The sequence below is a fragment of the Giraffa tippelskirchi genome, chromosome 9 (assembly GCF_054371585.1).
Source record: "Giraffa tippelskirchi isolate mGirTip1 chromosome 9, T2T-mGirTip1v1.2.pri, whole genome shotgun sequence".
Taxonomy (NCBI): Eukaryota; Metazoa; Chordata; class Mammalia; order Artiodactyla; family Giraffidae; genus Giraffa; species Giraffa tippelskirchi.
In genome coordinates, this window is record NC_137283.1 from 85,455,625 (window position 1) to 85,482,124 (window position 26,500).

Genomic DNA, 26,500 nt, shown 5'->3' on the forward strand with positions numbered 1-26,500 from the left:
TACTTTGCTGACAAAGATCCGTATAGTCAGAGCTATAGTTTTTCCAGTAGTCATGTATGGATGTGAGAGTTGGACCATAAAGAAAGCTGAGCACCAAAGAACTGATGCTTTCAAACTATCTTGCTGGAGAAGACTCTTCAGTGTCCCTGGAACAGCAAGGAGATCAAACAAGTCAATCCTAAAAGAAATCAACCCTGAATATTAATTGGAAAGGCTGATGCTGAAGCTGAAGCTCCATTACTTTGGTCACCTGATGCAAAGAGCAGATCATTGGAAAAGACCCTGATGCTGAGAAAGATTGAAGGCGTGAGGAGAAGGGGATGACAGAGGATGAGATGGTTGGATGGCATCACCAACTCAATAGACATGAATCTGAGCAAACTCCAGGAGATGGTGAAGAACAGGGAAGCCTGTTGTGCTGCAGTTTATGAAGTTGCAAAAAGTCAGGCATATCTTAGCAACTGAACAACAACAAAGGATGAATAAATTCTGTTCATCTAATAAATTTGCTCAGTATTTTTTCATACCATCTTAAACATCTTCAACCTATCAGCCTTTTAAGAAGCAAAATGATCCACATTTCACTTTATATGCTATAATGAAAGAAGAAGCAGTTAAACTGTATACCCTTTGCCTAAACAGACATGGAGAATGGGATAAGGGACTTGTAGGCTGAAGCAACTATATAAATGATAAAGCAAATGAGGTGTGATACTTATGATATTATTTGGTTTAATATGTTCTCTTTCAAATTACCTTTAATATATGCTATGTACATAGAAAAGGCAAAGAAAGAAAGAAAAGCAACAATAATACTCTCATAATATTTCTCAAAGTCCTAGAAAAAGTTTCCTCTATGGAGTCAATGGGAAAAATTGAAAAACCCACTTTCGGCCAAAGTGCCCTATGTTGTTAGAAAGTGTGCTTTTTAACAGAAAGTAGAATGTGTGTCTTTTTACTTTGCTTCCTGACTGTTATTGGGTCATACAATAACCTTTGAGCATACAAAGTTTTAACTAACATGTTATTCTTGAGATTTTTTCTAAAGGATTTAGAGGGCTATTCAACATCTGCTGCCCCCAATCAGAAGCCCTTTTTTCCTGTTCAGTCTAGAGAATTGACTGGATGGCCAACACAGCTTCAGGAAGGTCAGAGAAACAGCTGGAACTCAGGGACAGCAGGAGCTCAGGGGCCGAACACCCACAGGGTCACATTGTCATCTGTCTCTGCTGCTTTCTGCTTGTCCCATTTCTTCTCTGAGACTAGCATCTTTTCTGAAGATCTGGCAACATAGGCCTTCGCTCTTTCCACAGTTCATAACTCATATGTCTGCCACTCCAACACATTTTATGCATCAAATGTCAAAGATTATTATTTAACATTATCTTTTGACTCAGTTCTACTCCCAAACTTTCTGTGGAGGGCCTCAGGTTAGCCTAGCTTTGGTCAGGGCCAACTGCTGTGCAACGCAACTCTGACTATCCGGATGAAACCCAGCAAGTGGCATCCCCATTGGAAAGACTCATTTGGAGGGTACAAAGAAGCAATTGCCAAAAATAAAAAAGCTGCCCTTTTAAGGTGAGCAGTACTTTAAAAGATATTACAATACGTGCCACTGTAAGGTATGCAACGTAAGAATGATGATGTAAAGGTGGTAATTGAGGGTGTTTTAAAAAGCAGGTTATATTATAGACTATCAAAAACTAGAAAGGGCCTATTGTGTAGCAAAGGAAACCGTGCTCAGTATCTTATAATAAAATATAATGGAAAAGAATCTAATACACACACACTCACTCACACACACACATATATCTGGAGAAGAAAATGGCAACCCACTTCAGTATTCTTGCCTGGGAAATCCCATGGACAGAGGAGCCTGGGGGGATACAGTCGATGGGGCTGCAAAAGAGTCAGACATGATTTAGTGACTAAACAAAAACAACAACACAAGTGTATATGTAAAACTGAATCACTTTGCTATATATCTGAAACTAACACAACATTGTAAATCAACTATATTTCAATCATTTTTTAAGTTAGAAAACTAAAATGAGTTTACATTTTAATTTACATTGGCCTCCATGCTATGAAAAGGAAAAGTTTATCATGATGTTTAAGAAAAATTACAACTAAATAAAAATGATTCAAATTATGTACTGTAAAAACTCATAGAAAGCAAATAAAATATTAATAGAAAGTTTTGTGAGAGTACTTAAACTACAGCTCAAACAAGTGTGCATAATATGCATGCAATATATGAAATACAAAGAATGCAAATAATATAGTAAACTTGGACATTCATTTTAACAAATTCAAGCTTTTCTTTTCAAGTAGTTCCTGTGTAAGAAGAATGGATGGCATATTAGGCCACAGGGCAACATCAGTAATTTCCTGAAAAAGTAAATCACATGAACTATAATATTTCTCCACCATACAATAAACCAGAAACCAGAAACAAAGGGATAATAAGCAATTAAAACTTAAGAAAAAACTGTTCAATGCTACTATATTACATAAAATTCAAAATTATGATTCCAGAATTTTACAAAGTAGCTAAAATTATAATATCATGTTAGATCTCATGGGAGATGAAAACACCAAACTTAAAAATCATTACTGTCAATATTTTCTTTTTTAAACAAAAATAAAGCAAATATACTGAATGTTCAACTCTGAGAAAAACAAAACAAATTTATATAAAGGATAACATAATAAGAACCACAGAGGAAATCAGTAAATTATAAAATGGATTACAAATATAAATGAATACAACAAATTATACTTATGAAAAGTTAGCGATAACCCCTGGCAATTCTAAATAAGAGAAAAGAAAAACAGAAGAAAATCAAATTAGGAATGAGATAAAAAATACAATGACCTGTATAAGGAGCTAGCTTTTGTAAGAGAATATATGAAATGTATCCTTATATTTCTCAAGGCACAGTTTTCAGCTCTTCTATATAAGAATTTCCTGGAATATTAAAGGTACAAAAGTTTAGGTCTATCAGAATTAGAGCTAATGGGTCAGTCTATTTGGAGAAGGAGCCGGGAATCTGCATATCAAGTCATACTTATTCACATTAAAGTATGAAAATTACTGCTCTCATCTAAAAAATTTAAGTTTCTATTTGTCTATAAAATTGTGTTATAAAAATTGAATAAATAATAATGGTTAAGACATGGAAATTTCCCAAGAATTATCTTCATAAACTATCTGAGCAAAATGCCCTTAGAATGTGGTATAAGATGTTAATAAACAGTATAAATAACTGCTCCAGAGCATTGAAAAGAAGACAGAAGTCAACAAAGTCAAGTTACAAGAAGGTTTCTGATATCAGAATAGGGTAAAAACAGTATACCAAGCTACCTCACAGACCAAGTTCATTTTAGACTGTAACACAAGAATTCTAAATTATTAAGAAATAAAATTCAAGAGCACATTAAAGGAATTAGCCACAACAATAATGTGGGCCTTGAAAAAGAATTGATCATTTAATAGAATAATATCCTATGCAAGATAAAAACAATAGAAAATATCATAAAAGAAAACATTATGAATTTAGCTACATAAGATGGAAAATAAATTAGGAAAAACATGAAGCATAGCTGGGAATATAAGTATAGTAAAGATGACAAGAATGGTTTATAGACTCAATAAATACGAAAATTTTAATAAAGAATTCAGGAAACACTGCAATTGAAATTTTGGTGTGGAAAAAAACATAAAAATCCAGAGGAAATGTACAAGTGAGACACTGATAAATGAAAATTTCTCAACTTACATAGTTTTCAAAGTATTACATATTTTTAAAAGATAATAAAACTGTTAAAATATGAAAATCACTATCCAGCTAGCAAAGATTATGAAGATGCTGATTGGTAGTAATATAGTCATCTACCTCAAGCACAAGCTTGAAAGAAAGATTCTGAAAAAAACATATATTCATCATGTAAAAATTCTTTTATTAGGCACACGCATGTGAAATCAGCTCAGAAGGAGTCAGCTGACTTGGGCCCCCAGTGGAATCTGTTTTCAGGAATGGTGATGGTGGAACTTTGGAGTCCTGTCCCCAGCATCATTGGACCTGCTAATGTGTCTGTACTGGGCTAAGCGGCCTCCATGAGGTTTCCTTGCTGAACAATCTCTGTGGTATAGTTAGGAGATTGTTTCTATCTTCATACTCTGAGATTAACTCTCAGACATTACTTCTTATCAGAGACAATCTTGAGTGAATTCTGTTTGTTGCAACTAGGAGCACGGATTGATTCAGAAGCTAGTACAATGAACATTGGGGTACACGGGTTTCTTTCAGTTCTAGTTTCCTTGGTGTGTATGCCCAGCAGTGGGATTGCTGGGTCGTATGGCAGTTGTATTTCCAGTTTTTTGAGGAATCTCCACACATTTGAATCAATTCTAATGAGGTAGATGAAACTGGAGCCTATTATACAAAGTAAGTCAGAAAGAAAAACACCAATACAGTATATTAACGCATATATATGGAATTTAGAAAGATGGTAATGATGACCCTATATGCGAGACAGCAAAAGAGACACAGATGTAAAGACCAGACTTTTGGACTCTGTGGGAGAAGGAAAGAGTGGGATGATTTGAGAGAATAGCATTGAAACATGTATGTTATCATACGTGAAATAGATCACCAGTCCAGGTTTGATGCATGAGACAGGGTGCTCGGGGCTGGTGCACTGGGAGGACCCTGAGGGATGGGATGGGGAGAGAGGTGGGAGGGGGGGTCAGGATGGGGAACACATGTACGCTGGTGGCGGATTCATGTCAATGTATGGCTAAACCACTACAATATTGTAAAGTAATTAGCCTCCAATTAAAATATATCAATTTAAATAAAATAAAAAATGAATTAAAAAAAAAAGCTAGTATGAGCTGCAGACAGCTGATACTTGAAGGAGTATATCTAGAATTATTTTTCCTGTTTGATTGGTTCTGAGTTGGTAAAATTATAACTTATACTATAAACTGTTAACACTCTCTGGCCCAACAGATGGCTCATTACTCTCACCTGTGGTTACCTGGCATTAAGTGCCCATTAATGGAAAGACTTTGAAGGACCCAGTATCCATTTCTATAAAGCACTATGATGACCATGAGGGCTGTGAGACGGACCAACAGCCTCTAAGTGCATTGGGATGCTCCAGAAATAAAACAAAAAATTCAAAGTGTTATTTTTTTCAGGCAATCAGAAAATCAGGAATTTTCTGTGATTGTGCTAAACAAATTTCTTATCAGTGGTAGCCACGGGGGCTGAAAGTGCAATAAATAAAAGTTAACATGCAATCCTCTGACTTGACAATTTATAACATCAGTCAAATTGTAACTGTGGCAAATCTTTTACATAAATGTTAAAAATTAATCAGGCACCAAGAACTGGCATAAGGACTCATGGAAAGCTATACACGGTTTAAAGCAGTAGTTCTTACCGTGAGATGTGGCCAGCCCCAGGGAGTTGCCATAAGCATATGGAGGTGCTTTCACTGGGGGATGCTAATAGCTTTTATCACTTGAGTATGAATGACTTTAAATGCCCCAAAACATGTAGAAAAACCCTGCACAAAGAAAAATTGTCTCACCTAAAATATCCTTAGCACTCTTATTGAAAAGCACTAAATTTGAATGGTAAGTACTCTTCAGTCTGACTGAGCCCCCTTTGTCTACAAAACCATCCCCTGGTCTCCTGGCAGTTATGGTGGTTTAGTCTTGCTTGAAGACCACCCATAAACAACCTTACCAATATATTCACCTGGAAACATGAGACAGGATTAAGTCTAGCTGCATTATCAGGAAAAGATATAAGCAGTGCTTTAAAGCCTAAAAGAACTACTTTCTATCTCACTTAAGAGTATTAAAACTTTTAATAGTGTTAATAGCCCCAAACAGGTAATCTGAAGTTGGAATGGGTCCTCCATAGTCACCAACATTCCAGCTCCAACTACCTTTCTATTTTCCGTCTTTAGTGTACTGTCACACTGTCTCAGTTCTAGTTCCAGTCAGCAAGAGAAGGAGAGTAAACTCCATTCTCTAGGGAACTTCTCAGGAAGACCATGCAACTTTATACCTCTCATTGGCAGAAGTTGATTAGGTAACAAACCCAGATGCAAATGGAAGGGTACTGTTTTACTTAAGGCATGTGGCTGTTCCTATAAAAAGTAGGTTCTGAGATTAATGTAGGGAGAGAAAATGAGTATCAATGTAGTGGCCTGCAACTAACAGTTTCTGCCGCACAAAAGCAATTCAATACTTCCATGTCCTTTCCCAAGTTATCCTTTTTCATAGACTCTGAAGTGTAAAAGATTATGCACCAAGCAAAATTCAATATGTTACTTCCTATTGTGCTAAACAGAGAGAAACATTGTTCTATCTGGCTGAATTTACTGAGATAGATGTATTGACCAGAAATTTTATATTCAGTTTGCTCAATGAGGCACATAGAAGTAGTTTTAACCTCCTCTATCACCTTACTGAAGTATGTACTTCATGGTATATTAGACTAAACAAGTTTAAAATGCAAGAAATTCATTTTTATACCAGAGATAAAAGAATCCACAAGTTTATGGGAAAAAATGTTATGTAAATATATCATGTGAAATTTATGGTGATTTTAAAGGTAAGAATACCAATTTATGACCAAATTGGTATCAGTCATAATCCAGAAGATAATCTTTGGCCATAACACAGAAAAAATACATTGGATCTGAAAGGGTTCTAAATCTTTGAAAAGTATCACAGAGGCTAACTCTTTTATGACAAGAATATTGATAGAATTGCTGGACATTTAAAATGGGCTTGTGAATTTCAGAGATGATGAAGGAATGGTGGACTGGCAGAGGTGAAGTTGTACTACTTAACAGAATCGGGCATGCTTACTGTGATACGCTGCAGGGTAGAGTGGTCATTAGAATGATAGAGTTTAAAGAGATCATTGAAAGCATTATTGAGCCTGGAATGTGTAAGTTCAAATAGATGCAAAGTGAACTAAGGTCTGTGTGCTTTGCATAAACAAATACATTCTAAGCCTAATGACAGAGAGGTAACGTTAACATCATAGCAACAGAGCCCGCCCCTCCCGCCCCGCCCCGCCCCGCCCCGCCCCGCCCCGCCCCGTCCCGCCCCCGACCCCAGATCAGAGTCAGGTGAAGACTAAGAGACACTCGCATATAGTATCGGAAAGAAGATTTGCACTCATACCCTGGTCAGATCCAATCAATCCATCCTAAAAGAGATCAATCCTGGGTGTTCATTGGAAGGGTCTGAGTTTGAAGCTGAAACTCCAATACTTTGGCCACCTCATGCGAAGGGTTGACTCATTGGAAAAGACCCTAATGCTGGGTAGGATTGGGGGCGGGAGGAGAAGGGGACGACAGAGGATGAGATGGTTGGATGGCATCACCGACTCGATGGACATGGGTTTGGGTAGACTCCGGGAGTTGGTGATGGACAGAGAGGCCTGGCGTGCTGCAATTCATGGGGTCGCAAAGAGTCCGACACGACTGAGCGACTGAACTGAACTGGTCTATACGGTAAATTTTTCTCATATCATTTTTCAATGCAACTTCTGCCCCTAACTATGAAATGGGAAAATAGGAAATACTCATATTTTTCCAAGGTGCTTCATCTCCACGGTTACTGCTCAGAGTATGGCTCGTATGAATTGTGTGGTCTATCTGTGAATCATGAGTATGAGAAATGCCCAGCAAACTCACTTTTTTTTAAGTAATGAGAAGTTTAGAAGGTAGCAGACCAGAATGTTTTGTTTTATTTCTGGGCACTACCTTTAGGCAAGAAAAAGAAGGCGGCAAAAGAAAATGTCAGTATTTTTTTTTTCCAGAAGTCTTTGCCAGATTTTTCTCAGGAAGTAAAGTCCTAACATCTGATTCCCATTAGCCAGAACTATGTCACATAGTCATAGCTGCAGAAAGGCTAGGAATTTGAGCACAATATGGCCAGTCTCTAGCAGAAAACAGCATGACTGAAGTAGGTTTGAATGGATATTCAGGCAGGCAAATCTTCTTAGCTCAATTGTAATATGGAAATTGATAAAATTCCATCTCATTTGGGGCCTCATAGGATTCCATGCCCATCTTGTGATACCCCTAGTTTCTAAGGATGCAGTATAAAAAGCTAAATTTAGGAAATAGTATTGACTAATGAAGAAAAGGTTACAATTTTAGAGGACTTCCCTGGTGGTTCAATTGGTAAAGAAGCTGCCTGCAATGCAGGAGACCTGGATTCAATCCCTGGGTTGAAAAGATCCCCTGGAAGAGGGCATGGCAACCTGTTCCAGTATTCTTGCCTGGAGAATCCATGGACAGAGGAACCTGGTGGGCTGCAGTCCATGGGGTCACAAAGAGATGGACATGACTGAGCAACTAAGCACACGGCACACAAGAGGCCTCTTGAGGGGGAATGAATTAGGGGCAAATTAGGAGGTTGGGATTAGCATATACAGGCTTCCATGGTGGCTCAAATGGTAAAGAATCTGCCTGTAATGTGGGCAACCCAGATTTGATCCCTGGATTTGGCTGATCCCCTGTAGAAGGGAATGGCAACCCACTCTGGTGTTCTTGCTGGAGAATTCCATGGACAGAGGAGCCTGGCGGGCTACAGTCCATGGGGTCACAAAGAGTCAGACACAGCTGAGAGACTCACACTAAGCCATTAAGATTAACATATACACACTACTACATATAAAATAGATAACCAACAAGGACCTACAATACAGCTCAGAGAAATCTCAGTATTCTGTAATAACCTACATGAAAAAAGTCTGAAAAAGAAGATAGATATACACATAGAATAGGTATATCTGAATCACTTTGCTGTACACCTGAAACTAACACAATATTGTAAATCAACTATGGTTTAGTGGCTAAGTCGTGTCCGACTCTTGCAACCCCATGGACTATAGCCCTGCAGGTTACTCTGTCCATGGGATTCTCCAGGCAAGAATACTACAGTGGGTTGCCATTTCCTTCTCCAAGGGATCTTCCCAACCCAGGAATCAAACCTAGGACTCTTGCATTGCAAGCAGATTCTTTACCGACTGAGCTACAAGGGAAGCCGCAAAAATCAACTATACTCCAATTGAAAAAAAAAAGAAAGGCCTCTTGAGTGTCCCCTCCTTATCAAAATAATACACCAAAAACAATACCACCTCTTTGGGGGAATCACCACCAAAGACCAAAGAAAACAAGAGTGATGATTCCTATCATATCACCATTTACCTGGACTGTCCTGTGTTGACAGAGGACTGTTGGAAATAATATTTGATTAGCATAGTTTAATCAGGTGGTGAATGCAACTGCAGCTGCTCTTCCAGATGGAAACTCTTTCTTGGAGCGAAATCACCATGGCTCTGAATACCTGGGATATGTTTATTGGTCTGGATTTTTTTTATCACTTCTGTCGCAGTTATCAGGAAACCCCAGAAGTGATTTACTTTCACATGGACAGCTGCACGTATCCAGGATCCCACAGTGGGACTCTGCCAGCTCATCATCACTGAGACACAATTTAGTCCACGGGAACATCAGTTACCTCATCACCTCCAAGGCATCATCGTGAATCTACTTAAGTGAGAACACTGTGCTCAAATAACATGGTGAAAAGGGAACTTGAGACATCTTGGTAAGACACATGTCTGAAAGCAGGAGATAAATGGTGCTTGACACTTAAGGAAAGGGAATGGCCCAGAGCCCCGAGACATGATGGAAGATCACCTTTTTCTTAGAAGGTGGACACTTAAGGAAAGGGAATGGCCCAGAGCCCCGAGACATGATGGAAGATCCCCTTTTTCTTAGAAGGTGCTCTCCAAAATGCAGAGCTGGATACAAAAAAGGTGAAAGCAGTTTATTTGGAAAGTGAACCCAATAAACAGAAATAAGGGGGATAAGGAGAGTAAAACAGGAAAAAAGCAAGAGCCAACTCATTGAGCCTTGTCAATTCCTCCCAACCTTATGAATTGCAGACAATGTACCTCAGAAGTGTCCACCTAAGGGAAGACAAGAGGGTGATTTATTCATCAGCTCCATCTGCCACTAATCAAAATTTGCAATTTTCTGAACTGTGACTGTATGAACCCTGAATGGGTTTCCACAGGCCCCCATACCACATCCTCATAGCTGCCCAAGGATAGGAAGTAAGAAATGTATAGTTAACATTGGACTTTCTGTATAGCAGTACAATATGCCTCAAACTTTTCTGCTTAAGCCTATATCCCACATTTTTATATGTTGCCCATGGGGCTTAATTCCTCTGTACTTCCAGACTGCCCATGCATAAACACCCCGTAAACATCAAGTGAGGTTCTGCGAGTCTTCCATGCCAACACATCAGAAGCACCCAGAGACAAGAAGCAAGGACTGTGCAAGTCCAGCTGAGGCAATGGAATGTTTGCTGCCACTGGTTGTGAAAGCCACATCAGAAGCAAAATGTAGGCTGAGAGAATGTGAAGTGATGTAATTGAAGTTTTAGATGAATGCTCCACAAAGCATTTGCCTTGCATACTCTGAAGCATAATACTTGAAACTCTTAGGACATTCACAATAACAAAAAATCCATTTGGATATGTTATTGCAACCTATTTCTGAATGACCCAAAGGCTGCTAGTTTTTACTATGCCCTGAACAAAAGAAGGCTCTCTGATATGACTGGTATTACTACACAGATGCACTGTTCTTGAAATACTTATGGCAGATTGTGATGCTGAGTAATGACTCTTACAAACCTCAGTAGGAAATTAATAGCAGATGTTTCTAAAGTTTGAAAGTAAATAATTTCCTCTTGAGAGGAAGCTTTTGTCTTCCTTTGAACTCTAATAAGATCAGAATGCCCAACTCTAAAATTAAAGACACCTTGAGCCTGAGCTGCCTTTCATGAACTGAGTAGCATCTGATCAAGCAATAAAATTTGGGGTCAACAGCAGCATACCAACTGGATTTTGTGTATATGAGACTGAATGTAGGGAGGTGCACAAGTGAGTTCCATAAGCAAGCCTCTCCTGTAAATGTTGTCTCTGTACTTCATTTACCATACCTGCCTCTACCCTTAGGTCAGTCTCATGGAGTTCTCTACAACCAGTTGATGCAGCAGAAAGCGTTTGAGCCTGTTTTCCTTATTGCTGAGCAGTACACACTGACACTTTATTGAAGTAGGTTTTGGGAGAAAGTCCCACTTGTGTGACTCTGAAGGGCATTGGAGATAAAGAGTAGTCATGATAAGCAGAAATTCCAACAGTCATTCTTATGATTCATCGATTCCTTTATCATGGCTACTAGTTTGGTGAACAATCGATTGTTCAGAATGAACAAAATTAGAGGATGGAAGTCAAGGATGTTTGAGGACAGCTTATGTAGACAGAATGGGTCTTGAGGGTTAGAATATTTTTACTAATGTGTTTGCTAAAAATGTCTCCACTGCAAATAAAGCTCTCATAATCAAGCGGATGTAATGATCAGCTCTGTGGATGTCAATCCGGCTCATTGTGGAGCCAACTCAATGATTTTTCATTAAGCTTATTAGCAAGGAGTGCATGTTGATAGGAACAGATGTCATGTGTAGGCTCAAAGACATGAATTTTCTCTTTCCAAGACTCACCTGGTTGATATTAGGGTTGAATATTCAATTTTCCAGTGGCTGTATTTGCCCCTCATCCTCTGATAAGTAACAAACCTTAAGGGGATCCTTTGACCAGCTTGTAGAAGATTAATTATACTAGACACATTTTTGTTTCATTAATGAGGTAGTAATTTGTCATCCCTGGAACAGACACTTCATACGGATTTGTATTTTTTTCTTCTTGACTTACCAATCTTCTGACAGTAATACGATCTGTGGGTTTTGTTTAGTTCTGTATCAAGCATCATAACATCCTAATGCAACATCTTTAGGGCCTAGGCACTTATTTTTAAGCAAAACAAGTAACTAACCTCTAAGACATAAATATATATATTTTTACTTCACTGTTTTTAAGGTTCAAATTGTATTTTCTCCCTAGGAAACATCTTTGCTATCTTTTTAACAGATATTTTCTGAATTTCAATATGTTGTTTAACAAAATATACAGATATGATAAAGGCACAGAGAGTGTTAAAATATATGTTAAATTTCCTTGGCCCATTGAAAAGTTATCTTTACAAAGGTAATGAAATGTAAAATGATAGGATTGTAGGATGTCCCAGAAAACTCTTCAGTTCAGTTCAGTTCAGTCGCTCAGTTGTGTCCGACTCTTTGTGACCCAATGAATCGCAGCACGCCAGGCCTCCCTGTTCATCACCAACTCCCGGAGTTTACCCAAACCCATGTCCATCGAGTCGGTGATGCCATCCAGCCATCTCATCCTCTGTTGTCCCCTTCTCCTCCTGCCCCCAATTCTCCCCAGCATTAGGGTCTTTTCCAATGAGTCAACTCTTCTCATGAGGTGGCCAAAGTATTGGAGTTTCAGCTTCAACATCAGTCCTTCCAATGAACACTCAGGATTGATCTCCTTTAGGATGGACTGGTTGGATCTCTGTACAGTCCAAGGGACTCTCGAGAGTCTTCTCCAACACCACAGTTCAAAAACATCAATTCTTCAGTGCTCAGCTTTCTTCACCGTCCAACTTTCACATCCATACATGACTACTGGAAAAACCATAGCCTTGACTAGATGGACCTTTGTTGGCAGAGTAATGTCTCTGCTTTTCAATATGCTATCTAGGTTGGTCATAACCTTCCTTCCAAGGAGTAAGCATCTTTTAATTTCATGGCTGCAATCACCATCAGCAGTGATTTTGGAGCCCAAAGAAATAAAGTCTGACACTGTTTGCACTGTTTCCCCATCTATTTCCCATGAGGTGATGGGACCAGATGCCATGATCTTTGTTTTCTGAATGTTGAGCTTTAAGCCAACTTTTCACTCTCCTCTTTCACTTTCATCAAGAGGCTCTTTAGTTCTTCTTCACTTTCTGCCATAAGGGTGGTATCATCTGCATATCTGAGGTTATTGATATTTCTCTGGCAATCTTGATTCCAACTTGTGTGTCTTCCAGCCCAGCATTTCTCATGATGTACTCTTCATATAAGTTAAATAAGCAGGGTGACAGTAAACTCTTAGCTGTCTCCAAACACCAGGATATTGTAAATTTCCCACTGGGATTCTGATGCATAGGCATGAGTCTCCTCCGTGGTCACAAGCATCTTTTGAACACCATTTCCTTACGATGGTTTCTATGGTAATGTAATGGAGAGAGCTACAGAGTGATATATATGCTGTTAAATGCATTTTTTTTTTACAGGTGGCACATCTGATACTATTAAAATAAACAGTTTCAATGTCATCACTTAAAGAGACACAAAACTTGGCCTCATTAGCTTAAGAACACTGCAAATATGTAAAGTGACATTACAAACTGGGGAATAACCATGTTAATGAAAATCTATTATTTTACTTTCAGATAATATTTACCAACTATACTGCTGCTGCTGCTGCTGCTGCTAAGTCACTTCAGTCATGTCCGACTCTGTGTGACCCCATAGATGGCAGCCCACCAGGCTCCCCCATCCCTGGGATTCTCCAGGCAAGAACACTGGAGTGGGTTGCCATTTCCTTCTCCAATGCAGGAAAGTGAAAAGGGAAAGTGAAGTCGCTCAGTCATGTCCGACTCTTAGCGACCCCATGGACTGCTGCCCACCAGGCTCCTCCGTCCATGGGATTCTCCAGGCAAGAGTAATGGAGCAGGTTGCCAATGCCTTCTCTGAACTATACTGCTAAAAACAAGAAATAAAATTAGAACTTTTTTTCTCATGTCTACTATTTTTAAACTAATGTATTAACTAATGTATTTAAACTATGTATTTAAACTAATGTATTAACACATTCTATTTTCTCTCTCTCCTCTCTGAAGAGTATGGGGAAAGGGGTGGGCATGGTAAGTCAAGAAAGGTGAAAATTGCTTGTGCCATCTGTTGGTGAAAAACGTTGATTTGATTGCAAAGTCTATTCCTTTCAAACTTCTAATGGCAAAAACTTGGAATTATTCATTCTTTCATAATGATTTCACACTTTTATCAGTATAGCCTGCCGTTTATGTGCTTTAACTATATCTAAGCTTTGTATACTATTTAGTAAATCACCGGATGCCTTTGAAGCATATATTAATAACAAGAGTAGGATTATTCATATTCACAAGCTAAAAAACTGAATAAGCTTCACTGTTTCCTTATAACACAGTTGATTCAGTCCATTTAACACACATTGACCTAGCCAAGTGTTTGGTACTTCTCAAGCTTCTGTTGGTTGTTTTGTTAATTTATCCAAAAGGGGCTCTCAAATTGGTTACTGGTTCACTAAATAAATGATTCTATTTCCTTCTCCAGGTCATCCACCAAACAAAAAAAAACACCATGCCATTTTCTGAAAGGAGCCAGAACTGGAGGTGGCTGGTTGAGGTGGAGAGGAGTAGCTAGAAATTGGGGAAAAAACTAGATAATCTTTCTGCACTAGATTGTAAAACCCCCAGAGTAATAGGTGATCCTATCAGACTAGCATTTCAATCCAAGCTCAGCCATAACTTGCTATCTTGAGGTTGGGAAGATGTTTATCCTTTTGGACAACTAGAATGCATCTTTATATGGAATATAATGAATCTCAGCCCATCAGCTAAGGTAAACAAAATAATAATACATGTGTTAGGGCCTAATCCACATGCATGCATCAGTTTATGGAGCAAAAGTCATTGGATTCAAATTCTGCACGTTGATGTTTGAGGTTGATATCACTGTCAGTCCCTTTGATAGTAAACCTTACAAGTATTTGACTACTCTGTCATTCAATTCCAGTGATATTGTATTGACATTTTGGACCAAATAATTCTTTGTTTTGAGAGGCCTATTCTGTGCATTGTAGAAATTTAGCATCATCTCTGGCCTCTTCTCAACAGATGCTTGTAAATGAGAAAGAATAAGAGGAGCTGAGAATGACCTTGATGGTTTCTAGGCTGGGGAATTACTATTATCTGACACAGAATTCCTATTTACCAAAGAAACCTTGTTGAGTAATCTCTTCTTGATCAATGACAAGTACTTGGGATTGGAGAGAAAAGATCAATCTATGTGTTCTGGAGTGGTGACAAGAAATTAAAATATTAAGAGACACACTTAGTGCCTTAGCCATCATCTAGGAGTCAAGGCAGCTTATGCTTTGACTGCAGACCATTCTCTGGTCTACAGTGGGGTATAGAGATAAATATCTCTCAAGGTGTACTTGCGCATTGAGAAGATTTGTGATTTTACTGACCTTGAATGACAGAAGACTCATGTCCAGTTGGAACAGATACTAAAACTCATGTGGTTTCTTGTTGTTGTTGCTTTAAGGAATCCTTCCTGGAAACCAGAAAAAAGAAGGTTATCATTAAATTATTATGGGCTCTTGAATTTAGAGATGGGGGTTCACCTGCCTGAAGAAGTACATTCAAGCCCATCCTTCTACCAAACCCCTTATCATGCCCTACATGCGCTTATAGTCATTCTGCTCATATCACAGGTGGTTTTTCCATTCTCTCTCCCAAAACAGAGGTTATATCAACAAGTTCTGACTGTTACCACTCTTGGGACTCTCTTGTCAGTTCTTCTATCCTTATGACTTCCCATCTTATTTTCCTGTATAATTTTTTCCATAGTTAAATGCCAGCTCCAAGATAAATTTCCAATTGTCTGAAACTTTCATCAACATCCTCTACAATATTCTTGAATGAAATAGAAATTGATCATTTTCTAGAATTCACTATATTCCAGTACATCTCTTACCTTTACTCAAGAAGGACTCAAGCTTTTCCAATGATTCCAATTCTCTAAGAGATGAGGAAAACACAATTTCTTGCCCCAGTAAACCTTTCAGATGAAAATCTGTCATTTTGTACAAAGATGCTGAAGAAAGGGACATGGCACTACTCATGCCAACCATTTTTTGTTTACTTTCTTGTTGGTCTCGCCCTACCTGCTTTACATCACATTTTCCACTGTCTCTCTTATAAAATTTCTTTTTCATGTAATACATACATATTTCCTTCTCTTCTTAATCTCAGTGAATTATCACACTTTATGCTTTCTATATGTAAAGCAGTTCACTCAGACATATAACATAAATATTTTTTTGAATCATCATACCTGAGAAATGCATTTTTTAAAAAATAACCTACTTCAGAGCAAAATACATATTTTCAACAAATTCATAGTAGGAATTGTTGACTAAAAAATATATTCACAATCTAAAACTTGAGAGCTATATCTTATTTGGCAGGAATTTTTAGGACTTCAAGCCTGCGAGGCAGCATCTCAAGTCAGCCTGAGTGAACTATTCCAAGGAGGCAATGGGGAAAACCAAGATATATAGCATTTTTGTAACAGAAGTCAGGTAGTCTGAACATCAAAAGATTATTGTTAATTAAAGAAAACAAGATATCTCAAGTAAGATATCTCAGGTTAAGTAGTTTAGCACATTTTTATGTGTGGAAAGATTCAAGGGTCTGGGCTCACTAAAATCATTCCTTTAATATGCACCTCAGACATGTCAGGCCAGTGTTCTGTGTTTTCACATCCTGAGTTTTTTCAGAGCTCACTGTTGGGGTTGGCTGCAGTTCTGATGGCTGCTAGATGGCAAACATTCTTTCATTTCTTTTGTTTCCTCAGGGCTCACCAGCTCATCATTGTTATGGCTGCAATCGCTGATAATTCTGAAATTCTTTGCTTAGTGATATGGCACCAATAAATATTCCATTTCTCAGGCTCATTTCAGTTCAGTTCAATTCAGTTGCTCAGTTGTGTCCGACTCTTTGCGACCCCATGAACCGCAGCACTCCAGGCCTCCCTCTCTCAGGCTAAAGACAGCTTATTACAACATACTCAACTATTGACACAGAGCCTGGAATTGAGCAGGTGATCAGTAACTGTCTTCTCATGAAGACTAGATGGGAGAGGGGTGGTGAATAAACTCACAAGGCACTGAAAACATGAAGTAAGGTAATTTTCAAGGACATAATGAAACCAAAAAACACTCTAACCTTCAATTTACTCATTAATTTTCAGAAATTTGGCCACAGTCAAGGGAAATTAAGACTCTACTTCTTAATGAGCAAAAGAAAATGAGTAAAGAACAACCTTTCATGGAGGACTTCTCAGAAAAGGTCAAGATCCAGGCCTCTGCTGGAAAAATAAAGCATTTATTTGGATGCCCCTCATCACTGTCAGATAGAAGCGTATCATGTAACTGCTTGCACATAACTATGATCCTGACTCATCAACAAAATAAGCCATTTAGAGTGGGTCTCTAATAAGCCATTTGCTGCTAAGTCACTTCAGTCGTGTCCGACTCTGTGCGACCCCGTAGACTGCAGCCCACCAGGCTCCCCTGTCCCTGGGATTCTCCAGGCAAGAACACTGGAGTGGGTTGCCATTTCCTTCTCCAATGCATGAAAGTGAAAAGTGAAAGTGAAGTCGCTCAGGCTTGTCCGACTCTCAGCGACCCCATGGACTGCAGCCTACCAGGCTACTCTGTCCATGGTATTTTCCAGGCAAGAGTACTGGAGTGGGGTGCCATTGCCTTCTCCGAATAAGCCATTTAACATGGGTCCAATTAGTATATACTCCACCATGCTCACATACTCTATATCTTATTACTCAAAAAATTCGTCTTCATTTCTTCAAAAATAAGACAAATGAACTACTAAATGAAAGTCAAGAGAATGCCCACTCATTAATATCACACATGGCTTTAACTTGAGAGTTACGGGACCCTTAGGTGAACTTCACTAAAGAAATTTGACAAGTTTCCACATAGATCTTTTGACTCTCCAACTTTATGATCATTTTCATAGCAAAATTTTTTGTTATTAAAAATGAAACAGCACTCTAAAATTTTACTATTTAAAACAGATTTTATACTACTGTTGAGGGTAGCTGAAATGTATAAATATATCACTTTGTAAGCAAAGATTAAACAAAAATTTTAAACTAACTACTAAGTGACAGAAAAAGTTCTACAACAAACAAAATAAACAAAACCCTTGCTTCTTTCATTCCAATTTAGAGAGACAACCAAGCTTCAAATATATAACTATATACATTCACATAAACAAATGAAAAAATAAAACAAACACACACACACACACACACACACAACTTAGTTTCACTGATTTTTCTATTGTTCTTCTGTTCTCTAGTTCATTTATTTATTCTCTCATTTTTATTACTTTTTTTTTCCTTTTGCTAACTTTAGGCTTCGAAGAAGACAATGGCAACCCACACCAGTACTCTTGCCTGGAAAATCCCATGGACAGAGGAGCCTGATAGGCAGCAGTCCATGGGGTCGCGAAGAGTCGGCACGACTGAGCGACTTCACTTTCCCTTTTCACTTTCCTGCATTGGAGAAGGCAATGGCAACCCACTCCAGAGTTTCTGCCTGAGAATCCCTGGGACGGTGGAGCCTGGTGGGCTGCCGTCTATGGGGTCGCACAGAGTCGGACATGACTGAAGCGACTTAGCAGCAGCAGTAGCAACTTAGCAGCAGCAGCAGCAACTTTAGGCTTACTTTGTTATTTTTGTAGTTTCTTCAAACATGAAGCTAGGTGGTTTACTTGAGAAATGCAATTTAAAATGAAAATTTTCCTTTTTAATGTACATGTTTGTTGTTATAAACTTTCCCCATATTATTGCCTTTGTTGCATCCTACAAGTTTGACTAGGTTGCATTTTCACTTTTGTCTGTTCTCAGTTATTTTTTAAATTCCCTGTTGATTTTCTCTTTGATGCAATGGTTTTTTAAGAGTGTGTTGTGTAGTTTCCATGTGTTTGTGACTTTAGTTTTCTTTCTGTTATTGATTTCTAGTTTCATTCCACTGTGGTCACAAATTCTTTGATGTATTTCAAACTTATTTTTCTATGATTTATTTTATGGCCTATTATGTAATCTATCCTGGAGAGTTTTATGTGTATGTTTGAGAAGAATGTGTATTCTGCTATATAGAATTTTCTAGGAGCCAAATACACACACACACACACACACGTGTGTGTGTGTGTGTGTGTGTGTGTGTGTGTATATATATAACTTTCTAGGAGCAGAATACACACACACACACATATATATATATAGGTTATGTCCATTTGGTCTGTAGTGTTGTTTATGTCGCTTGTTTCATGAATGGCTTTCTGCTTGTAAGGAAAGTATTGGGGTCTCTTACTATTTTTATATTTCTATCAATTGTTCCCTTTGATTTATTGTATTTTTTTTAATATATATATTATATATATTTAGGAGTTCTGATGTGGGATATGTATAGATTTAAATTTGTTATATGTTCTTTGAATTAACTCTTTTTATCAATATATAGTGAATTTCTTTGTCTCTAGTGACAGTTTATATCTTAGAGTCCATTTTGTGAAATATAATTATATTCACCTTCTTTTTGTTATTTATCATATTCATAGAATTTTTTTTTTTACCCTTTCACTGTAAGTCTATATATCTGCAGTACATCTTTATATCTGCAGTGAGTCTCTAGTAGACAGGATAGCAATGGATTATTTTAATCCATTTAGCCACTCTATGTCTTTTATTTGGGGATTTTTATTCATTTACATTTAAAGAAATTATTGATTGATAAGGATTTACAATTACCATTTTCTCAAGTGTCTTCTGTTATACAGATCTTTTGTTCCTGCATTCCTCTCTTAATGTCTTCTTTTGTTTTTTGATATTTTTAGTGGAAATTTTGTTTGATTCTTTTTGCTTGTTTCCCATAGTTTTTCCTTTGTGGTTGCTATAATAACACAGAAATTAAAATATTTATAAGGAACTGTTGTGAAAAATTATTCACCAAAAAATGGTATGTTTGGAAAATGGATATATTCCTAGAGATAGACAATCTACCAAGACTGAAACAAGAAGAAATAGACTGCCTGAACAATCTAATAGTATCAAGGATACTGAATAAATAATAAAAAAATCTTCCAACAAAGAAAACCAAAGGACCAGATGGCCACATGTGTATATTCCACTAAACATTTCAAAAAGAACTAATATCAACATTTAACTTCTTTAAAAAAAAAAAAAAAGAACACTCCTGAAGCTCAATTCATTAGGACAGTATCACCCTGATTCCAAAGCCAGGCAAAAAAACACAAGTATATTCCAGTATCCCTGATGAATATTGACATAAAAATCCTCAATAAAATACTAGCATATAGAATTCAACAGTACTTTAAAAGGAGCATACAGATGCTTACTCCTTGGAAGGAAGGTTATGGCCAACTTAGATAGCATATATAAAAGCAGAGACATTACTTTGCCAACAAAAGTCCGTCTAGTCAAGGCTATGGTTTTTCCAGCGGTCGTGTATGGATGTGAGAGTTGGACGGTGAAGAAAGCTGAACACCAAAGAATTGATGCTTTTGAACTGTGGTGTTGGAGAAGACTCTTGAGAGTCCCTTGGACTGCAAGGAGATCCAACCAGTCCATCCTAAAGGAGATCAGTCCTGGGTATTCATTGGAAGGAGTGATGTTGAAGCTGAAACTCCAATACTTTGGCCACCTCACGCGAAGAGTTGACTCATTGGAAAAGACCCTAATGCTGAGAAGGATTAGGAGCAGGAGGAGAAGGGGACGACAGAGGATGAGATGGTTGGATGGCATCATTGACTTGATGGACATGGGTTTGGGTAGGCTCCAGGAGTTGGTGATGGACAGAGAGGCCTGGCGTGCTGCAATTCATGGGGTCACAAAGAGTCAGACACAACTGAGCGACTGAACTGAATTGAACTGAACTGACACTGATCAAGTGGGGTTTATCCCTGGAATGCAAGTATGGTTCAACCTATGCAAATCAATAAGCATGATGAACCACATTAACAGAATTCAAGACAAAAACACACAATCATCTCAATAGATTCATAGAAAGCATTTGAGAAAAATTCAACATCCTTTAATGATAAAAAAAATCAACAAAATAGATATATAAGGAACATTCCTCAAAACAATAAGGGCAACATGTGAAAAACCCAGAGCTAACATCACAATCAATGAGGAAAAACTGAAAATTTATCCTCTAAAATCCAGAACAAGGCAAGAATGCCCACTATCACAACTTCTACTCAACACATTATACTGAAAGTCATAGAGTAATTAGACAACAAAAAGGAAAAAGGTATCTTAATCAAAAGGGAAGTAAAATTATTTCAGTTTACTTATCTCATGATTATATATGTAGAAAATCCAAGGCACCTTCACTGAAAAAAGTGATAAAACTAGATAAATAAATTAAACAAAGTTACAGGATACAAAACCAACATGCAAAAATTAGTGATGTTATTATGTACCAGCAATAAACAATTAGAAAGGGAAATTAAGGAAACAACCTCATTTGTATTTGCAATAAAGAAATACTTAGGAATTAACTTAACCAAAATGGTGAAAAACTTATAGACTAATCATTATTAAAGAATGCTGAAGGAAATTTTAAAAGATACATATAAATAAGGAAAAAATAAAATATGCTCATGAATTTGAAGAATTAATATTGCTAAAATATCAATAGTACCAAAACCTATCAACAAATTCAGTGTAATCCCTACCAAAATACTAATGACATTTTTTGCAAGAATATGAGAAAAAAATAAAATAAAATTTATAAGAACCACAAAAGATCCCAAATAGTCAAGGAACAAGAAGAACAGAGTTGGAATCATCACATGTCCTTACTTCAAACTATACTACATAGCTGTAATAATCAAAATAGCACCAACATAAAAACTAGCTTAAGTATAGACTAATGAAACAGAAAATTCAGAAATAAAGCTACATATTTATTATCAATTAATTTGCAACAAGCTACCAGGAACACACATGGGTAAAAGATAGGCACTTCAAAAATGTCCTTGGGAAAACAGGATGGCCACAAATAAACTAATAAAATTAGGTCCCAGTGTCACACCATATATAAAAATTACCTCACTTGAAATGAAAGGTAAGAGTTTTACAAAGAAGTTGCAAAGCTCCTAGAAGAAACTGGAAAAATATTCTTGACATTGGTCTTGGAAATAATATTTTGAATATGACACCAATAACATAGGCAAAAAAAGAAAAAAATAGACAAGTGAGATTATAACAAGCTTCTGTACAGCAAAGGAAATAATGAAATTAAAAGCAACCAGTAGAATGGAAGAAAATATTTGCAAACTATACATAAGATAAAGGATTTATATCCAAAATAAATTAGGAATTTAAACAACCAATACCCAAAATACAAGTAACTCAATTTAAAAACGGGCAAAGGAACTAAGTAGACACCTCTTGAAAGAAGAAATTCAAATGGCTAACAGTGTATGAAAAGGTTCTCAACATCTCTAACCAGAGAAATGCAAATCAACACCATAATGAGATAACTCCTCATGCCAGTCAGAATGGCTATATTGAAAAAGACAAAAATAACAATGTTGGAGACAATGTGGAGAAAAGGAAACCCTGTACATTACTCATAGGAAAATAGATTAGTGCAACCATTATGGAAAATAGTATGGAAATTCCTCAAAAAATTTATGCAGCAATCACATCTCAAGGTATATATGTAAAGGGAATAAAATCACTATCTTAAAAAGGTATCTGCATTCCTATGTTCACTGCAGCATTATTCATAAGAGCCAATATGTGCAAACAGTTTTGGCATCTGTCTATAGATGTTGTTTTTCAGTCACTAGGTTGTGTCCAACTATTTACAAGCCCACTGACTGCAGCATGCCAGGCTTCCTTGTCCTTCACCATCTCCCAGAGTTTGCTCAAACTCATGTCCATTAAGTCAGTGAGGCCATCAAACCATCTTGTCTTCTGTCATCCCCTACTTCTCCTGCTTCTATCTTTCCCAGCATCAGGGTCTTTTTCAATGAGTTCGCTTTTTGTATCAGGTGGCCCAAAGTATTGGAGCTTCATCTTCTGCATCAGTCCTTCCAATGAATATTCAGGGTTATTTCCTTTAGGATTGACTGGTTTGCTCCCCTTGCAGGGCAAGGGATTCTCAAGAGTCTTCTTCAACACTACATTTCAAAAGCATCAATTCTTTGGTGCTCAGCCTTCTTTATGGTTAAACTCTCATATCCATACATGACTACTGGGAAACCATAACTTGGACTATACATAACTTTGTTGGTGAAGTAATGTCTCAGGTTTTTCATATGCTCTCTAGGTTGATCACAGCTTTTCTTCCAAGGAGCAAATGTCTTTTAATTTCATGACTGCTGTCACCATCCTCAGTGATTTTGAAGCCCAAGAAAATAAAGTCTTTCCTGTTTCCATTGTTTCCTCATCTATATGCCATGAAGTGATGGGACTGGATGCCATGATCTTGGTTTTTTGAATGTTGAGTTTTAAGCCAGCTTTTCCACTCTCCTCTTTCACCTTCATCAAGAGACTCTTTAGTTCCTCTTCATTTTCTGCCATAAGGGTGGTGTCATCTTCATATCTGAGGTTATTGATATTTTTCCTGGCAATCTTGATTCCAGCTTGTGATTCATCCAGCCAGCATTTCACAAGATGTATACTCTGCATATACATATACATACATAAGTTAAATAAATTGGGTGGCTATATATTGCCTTGATGCACTCCTTTCCCAATTTGGAGACAGTCTGTTGTTCCATGTTCAGTTTTAACTGTTGCTTCTTGACATGCATACAGGTTTCCCAGGATGAAGATAAGGTGGTCTGGTGTTCCCATCTCTTGAAGGATTTTCCACAGTTTGTTGTGATCTGCACAGTCAAAAGCTTTAGCATAGTCAATTAAGCAGAAGTAGATGTTTTTCTGGAATTCCTTTGCTTTTTCTATGATCCATCAGATGTTGGCCATATGATCTCTGGTACTTCTGCCTTTTCTAAATCCAGTTTGTAAATCTGGAAATTCTCCATGCATGTGCTAGTGAATCCTAGCTTGGAGGATTTTGAGCATGACCTTGCTAGCATGTGAAATGAATGCAGTTGTGCAGAAGTTTGAACATTCTTTGACATTGCCCTTGTTTGGAATTAGAATGAAAACTGACCTTTTCCAGTCCTGTGGCCACTGCTGAGTTTTCCAAATTTGCTAGCATATTGAGCGTAGCATTTTAATAGCATCATCTTTTAGAATTTTTAGTAGCTCAGCTGGAATTCATGAGTTTGAGCAAGCTCCAGGGAAGCCTGGCATGCTGCAGTCCATGGGGTTGCAAAGAGTCGGACACGACTGAGCAACTGAACAACAACAGCTGGAATTCCATCACCTCCACTAGCTTTGTTCATAGTGAAGTTTCCTAAGGCCCATTTGACTTCACACTCCAGGATATCTGGCTTTAGATGAATGGTCACACCATCATGGTTATCTGGGCCATCAAAACCTTTTTGTATACTTCTTCTGTGTTTTCTTGACAGCACTTCTTAATATTTGCTGCTTCTGTTAGGTCCATACCATTTCTGTACTTTGTTGTGCCCATCTTTGCATGAAATATTCCCTTGGTATCTCTAAAGTTCTTGAAGAGATCTCTATTCTTTCCCATTCTATTGTTTTCCTCTATTTCTTTACACTGATCACTGAGGAAGGCTTTCTTATCTCTCCTTGCTTTTTCTTGGAACTCTGCATTCAGATGTGTCTATCTTTCCTTTTCTCCTTTGTCTTTCATGTCTCTTCTCTTCTCAGCTATTTGTAAGCCCTCCTCAGACAACCATTTTGCCTTTTTGCATTTATTTTTCTTGGGGACTATTTTGATCACTGACTCCTGTACAATGTTACAAACCTCCATTCACAGATCTTCAGGCACTCTGTCTATCAGATCTAATCCCCGGAATCTGTTTGTCACTTCCACCATATAATCATAAGGGATTTGGTTTAGGTCATATCTGAATGGCCTAGTGGTTTCCCTACTTTCTTAAACTGAAGTCTGAATTTTGTAATAAGGAGTTTAGGATCTGAGCCACAGTTAGCTCCCGGTCTTTTCTTTCTTTCTTTCTTTTTTTTTTTTTGCTGACTGTATAGAGCTTCTTCAACTTTGGCTGCAAAAAATATAATCAATCTTATTTCAGTATTGATGGTGACCATGTGTAGAGTCATCTCGTGTTGTTGGAAGAGGGTGTTTGCTATTATCAGTTCATTCTCTTGGCAAAACTCTGTTAGCCTTTGCTAACATTTTGTACTTTGCTACTTCATTTTGTACTCCAAGGCCAAAGTTGCCTGTTACTCCAGGCATCTCTTGACTTCCTACTTTTGCATTCCAGTCCCCTATGAATTTCAAGTATGGGGACTGGATAAAGAAAAATACATCTATCTATATACCTATCTCTCTATGCACAATGAGATACTATTAAGCCTTAAGAATGAAGAAAATTCTGTCATTTGAAATAACACAATGAATCTGTAGGACATTTTGCTGAACAAAATATCTGCACACAGAAAGAGAAATGTTGCATGATCTAACTTATATGTGGAATCTAAATTAGCTAATCTCATAGAGGTAGAGAATAAAATGGTAGTTCCTAGGGCCTAGAATTAAGAGGACATTGATGATTTTGGTCCAAGTTTACAAAGTTTCAGTTATACAAGATTAATAAAGTATACAAATCTGCTGTAGGCACCGGGAGCTCAACTCAGTGCTCTGTGATGACCTAGAGGGGTGGGATGATGGGGGTGAGAGGGAGGCAGAAACTCATACAACACTGTAAAGCAATTATATTCCAATTAAAATAATCTAATGTACAACATGTTGAGACTAGTTAACAATATATCATTCCATTCTTGAAATTTGGAAAGATGGCTCATCTTATATTAAATCTCAACACACACATACACACACACTGATAACTATGTAGAGGTAATAGACATGTCATTTATTCAATATGTTATGATTATAGTGATCTTTTCATAATATATATGTTTCAAAGCATCAAGTTGTATTCCTTAGACACAATTTTTTACATGTCAAAAATATCTCAGTAAAGCTGTTTTTTTATTAAAAACCAAAATTCTATTAAAGTTTTATTGTTAAACCAGGAATGAAAATGTACTATGGAAAAAAATAAAGCAAGAGGGTTAGTGTGTAACATAATCCTAAATATTGTGGTTATAAACAACAAAATGGAGTCATTTATGTCAGAGACCTAAAATGGGGCCAGGAGACCATCAGCAAAGTATAACTCACACAGTCTATACCTGGATGCTGTGTAAACTTCTGACCTGGCCATCCACAGACCACCTGGAACTCAATTTTCTTTGCACCATGGAAACTGCAACTTAGCAACAATCTGATGCTGTTATGTAACTGAATGCCTGCTGACACCAATCACAGCTCTGTAAAACAACCCATGTAACTTTTTTGAAATGTCTTTGTCCGTTTTCTTTATACACCCTCACCATTTTCTGCTTCTCTTGGAGAACACTTGAGTTTCAACTCAAATCAGTGCCTCCCAAATTGCATTTCTTAAAATTTCAAAT

The 26,500-nt window shown here is 37.5% G+C and overlaps 1 long non-coding RNA gene across 1 annotated transcript in view; it reads right to left on the reverse strand.

Annotated features, from left to right (window-relative positions):
* The window catches only part of LOC145520379 (uncharacterized), a 37,266-nt gene extending 10,984 nt beyond the window's left edge, over window positions 1-26,282 (reverse strand). The window contains exons 1-2 of the long non-coding RNA XR_014064440.1: window positions 26,219-26,282; window positions 15,306-15,391 (exon numbers count right to left, since the gene is read on the reverse strand). This is a non-coding gene — a long non-coding RNA (uncharacterized LOC145520379). The remainder of the gene's footprint in view (window positions 1-15,305; window positions 15,392-26,218) is intronic.
* Window positions 26,283-26,500: the final 218 nt, after the last annotated feature.